We start from the raw sequence: 15,030 nt of genomic DNA, 5'->3' as shown, positions 1-15,030 counted from the left end.
ATTAGAACTTTAGGAGAATCCTAGTGTGTTGATCTGCTAGATTATCGTTGTGTCGCAGAACTGGGTGTTTTGTGAGGGTCTGTATTAAGTGGGTTTGTCCCCTTGAGATGTAAATTGTAAAGAGTCATCATGAAATGTGTCTTGAGGGTTGAAAATGTTTTAAATCCCCTCGTGAGTCATAAGTCCTAGGTCCTAGGTGATGTTTCCGAAGGCTTAGTTCGATGATCCATTTAAAAAATGAAATAAAATAATAAAATAAATAAAAATTAAGAAATTTAAAAATTTAAAAAAAAAAAAATAATATTAATAAATAATAAAAAATTTAAAAATTTAAAAAAAATGAAATAAATAAAAAAAATTTAAAAATTTAAAAATAATAATAATATTTTAAGTGAATAAATCGACGGATGAGATCAAGAGATGTCTTGATCCTCATCAACAGTCGAGATCATTTCTACATGGATCATTCGAACTAGCCGTTGGGATCATTTCCTTTATATAGGGTCTTAGGTGGTCATTTCAGATAATGAGATCTGTGAGTCAGATACTGAAGAAGCTCTCTTGTAAATCTATTTCTGGTTAATAAAAGAAGACTTTGGGGTCCATATCTTGCTGGTGTTACTCTCTTGAAATGCTGTGAGATTGTTTAAATTTTCTGCATATTTTCTTTTCAGCCATTAATAATAGCTTTTTGTAGAGTAGTGTGGGCACAGGTATCTTGTCCACTTGCTAGGGTTTGAGTGCTGTTAGGGTTTCTGAAGTAATGGCAGGTATCTCCATTACTGTTTGAGATCTAGCAGCATTTTTGCCCTCTTTATTGACGGTTGTTTTGAGCTGTGCAGAAAGCATTTTCTGAAGGAATTTTGTGGGCGTTCGGGGAAGTTCTCGGCTGAACCAGCCAACTCCCGCAAGCATTTTTTTGCTGAGCCCAGTTGGATTTGATCCTGGGTCTATCATTCGGTTTATTTTTCTAATTTGCATGAGAGATTTTCTGAAGTCCTTCACATTGAAAATCTGAAATCTTTATTTCTTTAAAATTTTCCTGTGCTCATTGCTGAATCTGGCTATTAAGGGGCCGAAAATCTGTACATTAATCAGCTGTTTTAAGGTTTCAAATTTTTTTTTTTCTGATCTAGGGTTTCAAATTTTTTGCTTTGCGCAGATTTAAGATTAGGGTTTTTTTTATTTGTTGTGCAGCTGCTCAGCCAACAGATCCAAGCCACAGGAAAATACCCAGCACGGAACCAACCTCGATGACCTGTCATGCACTGGATCTCACACGTTTTCAACCAGATCCGTCATTTTCTTTTGGGTTTTGTTCAGATCGCATGAGTTCCGGGGATGCAGTTTTATTTGATGATTAGAGCTGTCTCTGTTTACATATCAGAGTGTGGATAAAACCGAACGAGTTCTAACACTCTGGCATCTGGAGACTAACAACCCAAAATCATATTTGCCGTCGAAGGCCGTCAGAATGTCCATTTGAAGCAGAGAATCAAATCGATTTTAGGGAAGCCGATGAGTAAGTATCAAGGCGATTCAGGATTGACTGTCAATATCCCGCCATCAACCTGCGCACACACAAGGTGATTAAACGACACGGCCCAGGTAAATTTTTTTTATTTTGACTGCGTTAAACCTTTAAAATCGATTTTTTCACTGCAACTGTCTGTGCAATCGTGTTTATACTCTTAATCTGTTGTGTTCTGGTCGAAGCTAGTCTACGCATCAGGGTTACGATTTATGTTTTTTTCTGACAATTCAGCTCATCTGAAATCGATCCGCAGACCCATCACCGTCAGTTCCTCTCACTCATTCATCGATTTTTGTTGACTGCGTATTGTTGAAAATTCTCCAGCGTATGCTTCAAGACGGATTCGCGACCTTTTTGGACTGTATTATTTTTCATTGATTTGTTGAAGGTCCGTGGCTCAGTGCGTATTGCAGCCGTAAGGGTTGTAGCATTTCCGCCTTGCCAGCGTTTTCCCGTGGGTCGTTTAGGGTTCCATCTGAATATGCTTGGCACTGTTGCGTCGTTCTTTTTATGCTTGAAGTCTTATTTGCGTGAGCAGACAAGTGAAATTGTATTTTGTTTGAGTTTTTTTGGATAGGCTAGCGTAGATGTGTTAGATTTTAATTTGTTTCATATAGTTACGATTTCAGATTTTAGATTTTGATTTAGTTATTTAGATTATAGTTTAGGTTTATATATATTTTTGCATAATTTATTTATTAGATTTTAATTAGATTTTTAATTAGATTTAAATTTTGGTTTTAGTTTGGTTATAAAATTTAAAAAAATAAAGGGGCTTTTTTATTTACGATTAAATTTTGTTTAATTTAGTTTAGTTCTTTTTTTAGTTTTGACTTTGATTTTAATTTAGGATTTTATTAGGAATCATTTTATTTAGATTTTATTTAAGTTTTTTTAGAGTTTAGACTTAATATTTGTATAGTTTTATATAGATTCAAATTTTATGTTTTAGATTTGTCTTTTAGTTAGATTTCAATTTATTTTTTAAAGTTTAGTTTAGAGTTAAGCTTAGTTTTAATTTGATTTTGATTTAATTTTTGTTTTAATTAGATTTTATGTTTAAAGTTTTTTTTCATAAATTTTAGATTTAGATTTTTTATAAAAAAATAAAAAAAATTGAAAAAGATTTAAATTTTTTTTTTTTTTTTTTTTGTGGAAAATTCTCTTCGTCAGATCCAGTCATTTTCGGGAATCGTTATATCTTTTATGCTGAGATCTAAAATTTTCAAGTCGAGATACGAATACGATGTCTGGTTAATAATTCATGACTCGTGGTGGTTTTAGGCTTTCATCTTTTCAAAATTTTCAGTTGTTGGATATCGTTTTGGTCATTTTAAGAGCATTGTGATTTAGCTGATGACAAATGATTGCTGTTCACAGTTTATATTTCTATATCATCTAACAAGTAATCGTTTTAATAACAATCTCTTAAGGCACTGGTCTGCTAAATTAATCAAATCCATCGAGTGCTTTTTATATCGTATCTCGTGTCTCCCAACCAACTGGTCGACAGTTGGTCTCATCATCTCACAGGGACTACCCCCCTTAGCCGCGGGAGACAGGCTTAAACGGAGGGATCGGGGATCAGAGTGACAGCCCCCGGTCTGAGCGTTGTCGTGTCAATCCGCGCGACAACAAGACGCTGGGAGGAACAAAGTATCCACAGTCTCCAAAAGTTGAACCTCTATTACTCTGAACTTTCAACCATTTATAGGCTTTTTACAATACTCTCGAACTCTCTAAGGCTCGAGATGTCTTAATCTATCCCCTCTGTCTTCTAACTATTTGATATCATAACTAGACAAACATGAGCTCAGAGAGCTCTATTTCTAACAAACACAGTAACAAAATTCTGGTAATTTCGCCATGTTGTCAGGTGGTTCGCTCATGCCAGCGATGTTCCATTATCATTTCTGTTGGTTCGGCTACATTGTGCTATTGTTTTTTCCCCTTTCGGCCATGCATTCTGTTATTTCATTTCAACTGTCCGACTATCAAAAAAACTGACAAAGCCAACAAATTTCCTCCTCGGGTGACTGGTGGGAAGTGGGGTACGGGGGCCATTGGATCGGGAGGAATGGGCAGAGGAGATCAATCGCTAGAGGCTTGAAGTCGTGGCGGGAGCGGAATAAGTCTGAGCCGTCAGATCTTAGATGGGTAGATCGAACAGCTATCGGGCGGAGGAGGTGCTCGAAGGATAACGCACGAGAGCGATTTACTCAAGCGAAAATGGTTTATATCGGGCTGTCATCGGGCGGTAAGTGGTAAAGGTCGGAGCCCGCCCGATTCCATTCATCGAGCACCACGTAGCAACGAAGGAGAGAGAGGAAACCGCTTTATCGGGCAGGTATCCCTCCCTCTTGTTGCTCGAGCGATATGCGCGATAGCCGTTAGATCTGGCAGAAATGACCTAACGGTGGTGATTGGTCGAAGCAGGTGAGCATATAAAATTGGTCGGATGAAGTGTGGACCGTCAAATCAGTGGGAAGATCGACAGTGGGGGACACGAAGGTATGGGACGACGTCGATAAATGTGCAAAGGGGCGCATATGGACAGAAAGGTAAAGTTTTTGGGGGCTTTTGCGCATTAGTGCATGTTTTCATGCGCTCTGAAAAATAATAATCCATAGGGGGCAAAAATGGATTAATTCGCGTAGGGCCAAGGCGAAAGTGAGTTTTGTTATGATGTGAGGGTTGGGTTAAGACATGAGTGAACGTGGATGGGAGTGGATGAGTGAGAAAAGTGAGGTGATGGACCGTATGGGAACCTCTCCACGTTAGCAGAATAGACCATTTCCCTCTTTTAGTCTTCAAAATAGCAGCACTGCACCTCAGGGCTAACATGATTGACTATAAATGTTTAACTATCATTGCATGCATTTTTGGATGACTTAATTTCACGATTAGAAGTCTAACATACTTGTTGCAGAAGTCTAATATATCATCTGACATTACTATCTCTTGTCATTTGCTCAGTGAAGTGCTTCATTGGTCACTCATGCTTACACCATTTGATATTTTTACTTCCTAATCGCTGCATCACATGAGCAAAATCATCTTTAATAAAAGCATTTGAAATTGTCTCCAGCAAATCTAAAATTAATCCTTGTCGATTACCTAATGTTTCATTGAGTAAATGGATCTTGATTATTTCAATTGGTTATTGAAGCATATGGTATCATTGTTATCTAATTGAAGCCTTGTCATTTGCTGCGTCCCTCATCTGCTTGCCAAGTTATACTTTTTTGTACTTGTCACTTATCTTATAGCATCGTTGTATCATTAAGGTGAAAGTACATTGTTTTATTCTGCAATTTATCCATTGTGCATCTTGTGCTAACTTTCCCTTGCAACATTGTTTACCTTGAAATTTGAAGTTATTCTCATTGTTCATTGAGCACTATTGTTTAAGGCACCGGTCTCACAACATTAATCCAAATTGTCTAATCTAATTGATATCCTAAAAGCATTTCTCAATCAACCTCACTTGCATCTAATTTAAGTCAAGTTATTAAGATAATCCTCAATGCATCTCCTCGAACTTGTTGGCTCCCAACAAGTTTTCCTTCATCATCCATCTTTCACCCCCTAGGGACTACCCCCCTTGACTTAACTAGGAGAAAGTCTAAATGGAGTGAATAAGGATTAGAGTGACAACCCTTACTTTGAGCGTTGTCGCAGTGCCTAGACACTTTGTGCGACAACATGCCCCTTTACAGCTTGTGCATAGTGATTTATGTGGTCCACTTCCAGTTGTTTCATTCTTTGGCTACAAGTATTTCTTAACTTTCATTGATGATTTCTCCAGACGCACTTGGGTATACTTCTTAAAACTCGAGTGAAGTATTTAACATGTTCTTGGCCTTTAAGGCCTTTGTTGAAAAACAATCTGGACATCAAATTCTTAAGCTAACATCTGATAATGGCGGAGAATATGTTAACAACAAATTCATCAATTTTTGCACTGAGCATCGAATTCAAATGCAACATACTGTTCCAGATACTCCACAACAAAATGGTGTAGCTGAAAGGAAGAATCGCACCTTAAAGGAAATGGCTAATTGTATGCTTCAATCTAAAAGACTTAGTCTTAATTTTTGGGCAGAAGCAATTAATTTTGCAAATTACATAGTAAATCGCACTCCTACTAAGTTTTTAAAGAATATCAATCCAAAAAAAGCATGGAGCTCAATTAAACCAGATGTAAGTCACTTTCGTGTTTTGAAGTGAAGAATGGGCCCATATTCCATATGAGAAACATAAAGCTTTAGAAACTAATAGTGAAAAATGTATTTTTGTTGGATACTCTGAAGATGTCAAAGGATATAGACTTATTCCACTTAAGTCCAAAAATGTTATCATTAGAAGAGAGTTAAAGTTTGCTGAAGAGAATATATCGGCCTATAAGCCTAGTTCGGCTAATGTGCCAGCTCTCTCTATCCCTTCTACTTCTGAAAATATTTCTTCTTCAAATGATGACAGAGAGGATGACAATCCTCCCCCACCTTCTCAGGATCATCCTTCGGCTCCTCAGCTTCCAAAATGGGCCTGTGCTTCTTGGGATGCAGCAGGTGCTCTTGTAGGTGATCCTACAAATCAGCTACGTACACGTTCTCACTTCGATAGAGCCTCTTCTTCACTGGCTCAAGCTTCAGAAAATTATGATCCTGACACCTTTGCAGAAGCTTTATGCCATCTAGATTGGGATGCAGCTATGAATGAAGAATATCTTTCATTATTGGCAAATGATACATGGGATCTTCTTCCTCTTCCAAAGGGACAAAGACTTGTTCCATGCAAATGGGTTTACAGAACCAAGTTTGGACCGGATGGAAAAGTTGATAAACATAAAGGCTTAAAGCTCATCTTGTTGCTAAGGGTTTTTCACAAGGTGAAGACATTGACTATACTGAAACCTTCTCCCCTGTTTCCAAAATGAACTCTATCCGCCTTGTTCTTTCCCTTGCTGCCGCTTTCAAATGGGAAGAGTCCATCAGATGGATGTTAAATCCGCCTTCTTGCATGGGGACTTGCATGAAGAAATCTATATGGAACAACCTCCTGGCTTTATACAAACAGACTCCATCCTTGTATGTCGGCTTAAGAAATCCTTTTATGGTCTCAAGCAAGCCCCTCGGGCTTGGTATGCCAAAATGGATAGCTTTCTTTTAGATATTGTCTTTTCTAGGTGTCATTCTGACAATACTGTCTACACCAAGAAAGTGGGTAAGTCTCTTATCATTCTTGTTCTTTATGTTGATGATCTTATCCTTACTCGTAATGATCCCAACCTTATAAAACATGTGAATTCTAGCCTTAAAACGCAGTTTGAAATGACAAACTTAGGACACTTGCATTATTTTCTTGGTCTTCAAGTCTTGCAATCCAAGGAAGGTATTTCCCTTTCCCAGTCCAAGTATGCCTGTGATCTTCTGCGCCACTTTCACATGGAATACTATAAGTCAACCCCTTCTCCCTTTCAGTCTGGAGCGAAACTTTCAGTCAGTTTTACTTCCCCTGAAGTTGATGCTACCTTATATCGTCAGCTTGTAGGAAAACTTTAGTATCTGACCCATACTCGTCCTGACCTTTCCTTTGTTGTTGGCCTTATTGCTTGGTTTATGCAAAAACCACATGAAAGTCATTGGAAAGCAACTAAAAGAATACTTCGTTATGTTCGAGGTACAATTCAGTTTGGGATTCATTACAGTGTAGAAGCATCTCCTCTATTGGTTGGTTTCACTGATTTCGATTGGGTTGGTGACCCTGATGATCAGAACTCTACTGCAGGTTATGTCTTCACTCTTGGTTCTGGGCCTATTACATGGGCTTGCAAGAAACAAAGTGCCATTTCTCTTTCTTCAGTAGAAGCAGAGTATTGTGGCACCATAGAAGCTAGTAAGTAAGCCCTGTGGCTTCGTCAGATCCTGTCAGAGTTTGGCTTTCAACAACAACATCCGACTACACTTTGGTGTGATAATCAAAGTGCCATTCAACTATGCAAAGATCTAGTCCAACATCAGCGCAGCAAACACATTGAACTACACATGCACTTCATCAAAAAGCTCATTCATGACCATGTTCTTGAAGTGCAATATTACTCAATCGATGATCAAGTTGCAGACATCTTTACAAAGGCTCTCACAGAGGCGAAGTTTACTAAACTTCGATTTATGGTTGGAGTTCAAAAATTGTCACTAAGGGGGGATAGGCTCTAATGCCTCCTTCCTTCTCCTATTGTGTCATATTTGTACATCCTTCAATCCTATCCCAAGTTGTTCTTAAGGGGGTATGTCAGGATATTCCGACACATAGGAAATAGTTAAGTATAACTTGGTCTAGTATAGAGTTAGGTAAAGTGTGTTTCTTTATTATGTACTTTTGTAACTTACAATCCGACGGTCACGATATGTTCTAGACATGAAGTGATCCGACAGTTCATTCTCTCCTCGGTATTACTAACACTTGATTTGTGGCTTAACACCCGATTGGTCCATGATCTCTATTTAAAGAGCATGGAGGGTTATTTGTAAGGTGATCGTTCATGAGAGAAGCTTATGTAAATTTTCATTCTTTTATTAATAAATTTCCTGAAGTGGCCGTGTTGGCTCAAGCCGTGGACTGTTTCCCTCTTTGAGGGTTTTAACCACGTCGAGAATATTGGTGTATTGATTTGTGATCTGTTTGTGAGAGGTGCCTCTGGTGTTCTATCTGAGGAACTTACCATATAAATTCCTACATGGTATCAGAAGGTTTCATTTGTGTCACTTCAATATTTATGCATTTAAATAACTTGTTAATGTAAAGAACGAGTAGGAGATAGTAAACCAAATATTGCAGTAGGGGTTTCTGAAGTGTTAGATTCAGAAATTTTCACACACCTCTTGGTAGATCAGTGCCTTAGTCTTGGGAGAATGGAGTCTAGGATAAATATGAATGAGGACCTTGTTTCTTAGTCAAGGAGGCCTTAAGACTACCTCACTTGCCTTCTAGGGAAAAGGGAAGCAACCTTACAGCTTTATACTTCGACTTGCAAAAGGTGATGGGTTATCAAGATGAATTCGTTGATAGAATTATCCCTAGGAAATTTCATTCAAAATTACATGGCCCATACATTGAGAGATGCTATATAGAGACAAAATTCCATAATTTAAGCAGTAAATGCATGCAACAGTTAGCCCTAAAAATAGTGAATCCAATCCAATGTATAGGACGATAAAATAAGAATAGCATTAAAAGCATGTACTTACATGTAATAGAACATATCCAGCCATCCACAATTTGACAATAGAGAAGCTCCAAGATAAGCTAAATCAAATCCAAACATCAAAATTCATCCATAAAGCTCCAATTCATACTCCAAGAAAAGGTGCAAAATATTGATTTCTAGTAGCATCGGATGTGCTCTAAGCCTCAAACTTTGTAGGGAGGTTTGGACACATGTATTCCAGAATACTCAAATCATTTTGGGAAATTCCATCCAGAGACACTTTTATTAAAATAATTAATTATTTTTAATGGATGCCTAAGTCTAAACTTAGGAAATTAAAATAATTAAAGGGTATTAATCAAACTGGGGGTGAAACTTCTAGAAAAAAACGAGGATCAAGCCAAAACGATCTAAGCCATTGATTAGAATCTAATTTGAGCCGTTGGTTCTCAATGAGAAGATTATAAGAGGAGGCTTGATGGGCATTTGAAAAACACATCGAGTGAGAGATCAGAGATCGAATTTCTCAAGAGAGCAGTGCAGCAATTTCCGAAGAGAGATCGAAGTGATTTCTTGCAGTGAGGGGAAGGGATAGTTTCCGAAGGAAGGGTTCCTGATCCGGGAATACATTGCAGAGGAGGAAAAGAGAGATCTAGAAGAGGCAGCGCAAAGGCCACGTTGGGTAGCATAGAGCCATGCAAAGGCAACGCAAAGCCTAAGAGGAGATCCAAAATTTGTTGGAGAGTCGAGTTCTAGAGCCAGAAGCCGGGGTGTGAGACTGGGAGGGCAGAAGTCGAAGTTCCAGAAGCAAATCGATCAGCCAGAAGGAGTGACGCAGGCCCCAAAAGCTATGACGGAGAGCAATGCAGTGATTGCGCAAAGGCAGCTACGGGCTCTCCATTCAATCGTTGGATCAATGTTAGATAACCAGTGATAGTGTGAGGTATATCTCACTCATCTCTATGACAGTCAGATTCTCTGTATTGGATAGCCAGCAAGGCATCCTAAGATTGTACTCAGAAATTACTGCTTAATAATACAAACCCTCAGTTGTTGCATCGATTTTACCACATCAGGTTTTTCCAGGGACATTGATCCAAAAATAACGGTGTCACTTATGTGTTATTTATTTCTTGCTCAGATTTTTGTTTCCGCATATTAATTTAATTAGTGGAGGTTGCAGTGTATTAGTTTCGATATTACTGTAGAACACAGTAAATAATTTGTTCATTTTTTTGACAAATAGAAGAAACTAATCAGTTGCTCAATAGAAATTTGGGTCTTCCAAATTTTCACATGGTATCAGAGAGCAAGTGAAGCAAGAGAGCAGATCGGAAGAGCCTAGTGCTGAAGAGGAGGGAGATCGAAGTGCTGCGTAGGTAGCAAATCAAATCCCCAGAGGGATTGCACAATCCATGCCAGGAGGGCAAGATTTTTGTGGAAGATCTCTCTTTGAGTGAGTCGACAGAGAGGTGAGATTTCCAGATCAAAATTTGTCAGCGGCAGAGGGAGTACCGCAGCAGAAGCTTCAACGCAGAGCAATTTCTGGTGAGACACAGTTTTCTGTAGCAGTTGCTGGGGCAGAAAGACATCAGAAGAGATAAGGAGACACTATTTTGAGGGAATTCTTCCTCAGAATACTTCAGCCAAGAAGTCCAAATTCTCATTTGCTAAGTACTAGTAGAGAGGAGCAGATCTACTAACTCCAGCAGGGAGTGCGTAGGCCAACCCAGCAGCAACGCAGAGGAGATAGGAGGCAGTTCAACATTTTGTTGGCAAAGATGGTAGCTAACGGGCTAAGATATCAAGATCGGTTGGATGAGGCATCCAACTATGTGATCTGGAAGGCTAGGATCTCATGCCTTCTAGATGAGCATGATCTCAAAATGTACGTCGATAGTGTGGTAGTTGTATCCGGTGATGCAGATCCACTCAAAAAGTAGAAGGCCGGGATGGCGAAGGCCAAACAATTGATCCTCGATGGAGTGAGGGATTATGTTGTATGTCACATTGCTAGAAAAAGGACAGCCAAAGAGATGTGGGATGCCTTGGCTACGCTATATCAAGGATCTTCCGAGCAACAGAAGATGTACTTGGACGAGAACTAAGATCAGCTAGGATGGAGAAAAGGGAACGCATTGATCCGTTCTTGTCAAATCTTTAAGAAGTCTGAGATCAGTGGGCAGTCATAGGATCAACACCTCAACCTACAGAGATGGTAAGGTTGGCCCTGAATTCAGTTTCAGAACAATGGAAAGTGTTTGTCCAAATTATCCTGGGCAGAAAGAAATTGCCAGAATGGGAAGGAATGTGGGCCGCTCTTCAGTGGGAAGAGATGAGGTGAGACTTAGTCAAGTGCAAACGCGATGGCAGCAGTAATAGTGGGACGAAGCCCAAGGAGGAGAAGAGAATGCAGCCCTTGCATCTAAGGGGCAGTAGGAGCAACGGAGAAAGAAGAAGGATGTCTCAAAGATCAAATGCCTCCGTTGTGGTGAACTTGGTCACTACGTCACACAATGTCCTCTCAAGAAGAAGGATAAGGATGCGAAACTGTGAAAATTCCTCAACCGGAATTCCTACTGCAGCAACTGATGATATTTCTCCTATTTGTTAAATTCCTTCAAACAAATTACTTGCAATTTCCTGCGGCAAATATCGAAATACATACACTGCAACCTTCACTTAATTAAATATTACGCGGAAACAAGAGATTGAGCAAGAAAGGAAATACAACAAAATAACATTGTTATTTTTGGACAAATGTCCCCAGACAAACCCAATGCGGGAAAATCGGCACAACAAATCTGAGGGTTTTATTATTATGCAGTAGTAAATCTGAGTACAATTCTTGGATGCTCAACTAGCAATCCAATACAGAAAGAAACCGGACAAATTGAATGGTGAAGTGCTCTCACCCTATCACTGGGAGAATCTGAGTCTGATCACGCTGAACTAGAGCCTCTACGTAGCCTCTACGCAAAACTGCGTCACCCCTGTTGGGTATCACGCTGCTCCTTCTCTAGACTGTCTATTGGCTGGAAAATCCGAATCTCTGCCTCCCGATCTCACACCCCGGCTCCCGGCTACTGAAACTCTATTTCCTTAGCACGAATTCGATTTCCCTCTAAGGCCTACGCTGCCACTGCGTCAGGTCTGCGTGGGCCAACGTCTGCCTTTCTCTGGACGTCATTATGCCCTCTCTCTGCCTCGTACTCTCCGGCCCAGGAAAACTTGCTTCTTCCAGATACTCACTGCCCCTCTCTGCAAGAAATCTACACGATCAGAATTTCCTCGTGAGAACTTCTCACTTCAGAAATTCTATCTCTTGATCTCTCGGTGTGTTTTCCAAATGACCCTCAAGCTTCCTTAAATATTATTCTCGTTGACATTCAACGGCCCAAATTAGAAGCTAATCAATGGCTAAGATCATTTTAACTTGATCCTTGTCTTCTTCTAGAAGTTACACCCATAATTAGATTAATACCCATCAATATTTTTAATTTCCTGAGTTTAGACTTAGGGACCCATTAAAAAATATTAATTATTTTAATAATATTGTTTATGGGTGGAATTTCCCAAAGCGCTTTCTAAGTTCTTTGGAATACATGTGCCCAAGTCTCTCTGCAAAATTTGAGGCCTAGAGCACATTAGATGCTACCCCAAATCAACACTCCCTCTTAGCGACGAATGTGCTCTAGCAATATACGTTGTTGCATACTGAATGTGCTATAGCAATATATGTTGTTGCTACAATAGGATTTCAGTTTTGGAATTTTTACATCAAAGGTGTATAAAGTGAGTTTTACTGGTACTCCTCCTGAGGATAAAAATCCGAGAAGAGTAGGGTACTTAGGTTGTGGTGACAGTGGGCCTCTATCCCAGGTGTTGTTGTGTCCTCTAGCTTTTGCCTCTTTACAATGCCTGCTAGTCTGTGCAGCAACACATCCATTGAGGATAGAAGTATATGTATTGAATAGTGTATAAAAGAATTGAAATGAGATTGTTACAAATGAGGGCCCATTTATATACATAGGAAGGTGCCCCTTCATGAATGGTCATGTCCTTAGAGACATACCCCTTCTATACTAATCATTATTTAACTAGTTGTTATTATGATTATTATTATTTATATTTATATTATTTTTATATTCATAACAAGTTGCTAAAATTCTGACTGAGCCCTTGGCAAAAGGGAAGTTCGAGGCATTCAAAGACAAACATGCATTGGTACAGAATTCCTTCTTCACTAAAGGGAGTGTTGGGAGTTATAACTCAGATAGGAACTTCTACACATGTTCGGTGTGAACATGTGAGAAGTAGTTCGAGATATTTTTGGAAAAGTTATTTACAAAAAGTTATTCTAATTTTGGAAAAGTAATTCTATTTTGTAATTAACTTTAGTTAAAAAGTGAAAGTCTTAGTTTTAGCAATTGAGTCTAAATTTGTACATGGAATAATTTTAAAAATAGATTCTTTGCTAAAAATATAATGGCAGGGCAAGGTAGAGGGAAGAGACGCATTGATTCTTCATGAAGACAGATTTGCCTGAAGTTGAAGAAAGAGGCCGCAGAAAGGAGAAAATAATGCAGCAGTGAAAAGAGCTACCCAACAGTGATTGCAGGTTGTAATCTAGCCCAGCATGAATTCCATAGTCATATGGACAGACAATACAGATCCATACAGTCATATGGACAGGTCCATATAGTCCGTACAGTCATATGAGCAGAGTCGTACCACAGATTTTCAGACCTGTTTTGTAGTTCTCATTCAACAAGCAGAAAACCTTGTTTTGAGGTGTCCTTGTAAGTTTTGAATCATTAATGATAAGTTGACTTGAAGGACATATCGTGTTTAGTGTTTTATGCTTCCATGGTATTTTCCAACCATCTGTGCGATTGATGCATGCTAATATTTTTTATTTCTGTATAGTGTGAATTCAAGATCTGATTTATTCAATAAAGAAGCATAGGACAGCAGTCACCTAGGGTTTTGAAAATTTAGAAGGGAGGTTTGGTCACAGTTGAACAGCTGAGGAGATCAATAACCAGAGGAGAGTAAGCCGTGACAGGAAGAAGCGGATCAATCAACGATCCAACAATTTGGAGGACCATACAGCAACAGCTATATAGCAGGTCCATATGGATACAAACAAATGTCGTACAGTTGTTGTTCCCCAATTTCTGTGTAGCTTGTACCCTATTTGGAAGTCATACAGCTTAGTTCTTGTGTGATTTCACGAGGTCGTACAGCTTCTAGGTTTAAGCAATGTGTGGAGGTTTCCTTATAGGATTTTATTAAGAAATGAAACATTGATTTAGAAGAAAAAATCAACTATGCATGTGTGTATTAATTTATGCTTCTGTTATTTACTATGTTCCAGCTACTGTGTGATTGTTATTGTGTTCAGAATTTATCTCTATGTTAATTAAATTCTGCAATTGATTTATTTGATTGAGAACACAAGGATAGCAGTCACCTAGGGCGGGAAAATTAACAAGGACCTAGACATTGATTTACATGCAACAAAGAGGTCCGCTGCCATTAGCATATTAGTTACATCTAAAAAATACACAAGGAATGCCAGTGGGTGTTCCATCCCAATATCATTGCAAACAGTGTAAACTCAGTTGTGTCTAAGTATATGCTTGTTGCATTCTAATTGAAGGCAAAAAAGGTCAGTAGAAACTAGTGTTGAACATAATTTCTCTTCCCAGGTTATTGCATTCTTGAAGAAGGCAGAATGTCAATGGGAGCTAGCATTGAATGTAATTGACTGATTTCTCTACTTAGGTTGTGGTTTCGAAAGACAAGAACAGACTTAGTGAGGATGTAGGCGTGACATTGATATATCAGTAGTATAAATGAACTCAAAGTATTCCCAAGAAGCATATTTACAAAACACAGGTTCACATTTACACATGGTGATGATGATAAAACTCAATGTTAATTAGCTCTCTTTTCTTTTCCTTCATACCCCATCATGTCCATATCACCTTCTCATGTCCACTTCCATTTCCACATATTACACTATACTACAACAAGCTTTATTTTATCAAGGCTTACCTTCATTTTCACCTTAAGCCCCCACTCCATAGCCTTGAGAATCCGACTTTTGGGATACCCTTCTTGTGCTAGAGAAGAGCTAGCCTAAAGTGAGACGAAGAGCTCTCGCAATATGATAGTGGTCAACCTTCATGAGTTACACAAAGATATCCCCTTAGCACTCAGGATTTTTGTGCTAGTTTTTGCTTTACCAAGCACTATTGTTGTCTGTCGACATGATTTA

The 15,030-nt window shown here is 38.8% G+C and overlaps 1 protein-coding gene across 2 annotated transcripts in view; it reads right to left on the bottom strand.

The window, feature by feature from the left end:
- LOC149145850 (alpha/beta-Hydrolases superfamily protein) overlaps nucleotides 1-15,030 on the bottom strand; it is a 456,412-nt gene that overhangs the window by 301,192 nt on the left and 140,190 nt on the right. The window lies entirely within an intron of this gene.

This window comes from Pinus tabuliformis, chromosome X, assembly GCF_031772625.1.
Source record: "Pinus tabuliformis cultivar Carrire ecotype Pingquan chromosome X, CPIR1, whole genome shotgun sequence".
Classification (NCBI taxonomy): domain Eukaryota; kingdom Viridiplantae; phylum Streptophyta; class Pinopsida; order Pinales; family Pinaceae; genus Pinus; species Pinus tabuliformis.
This window is presented reverse-complemented; position numbering and strand designations above follow the sequence as displayed.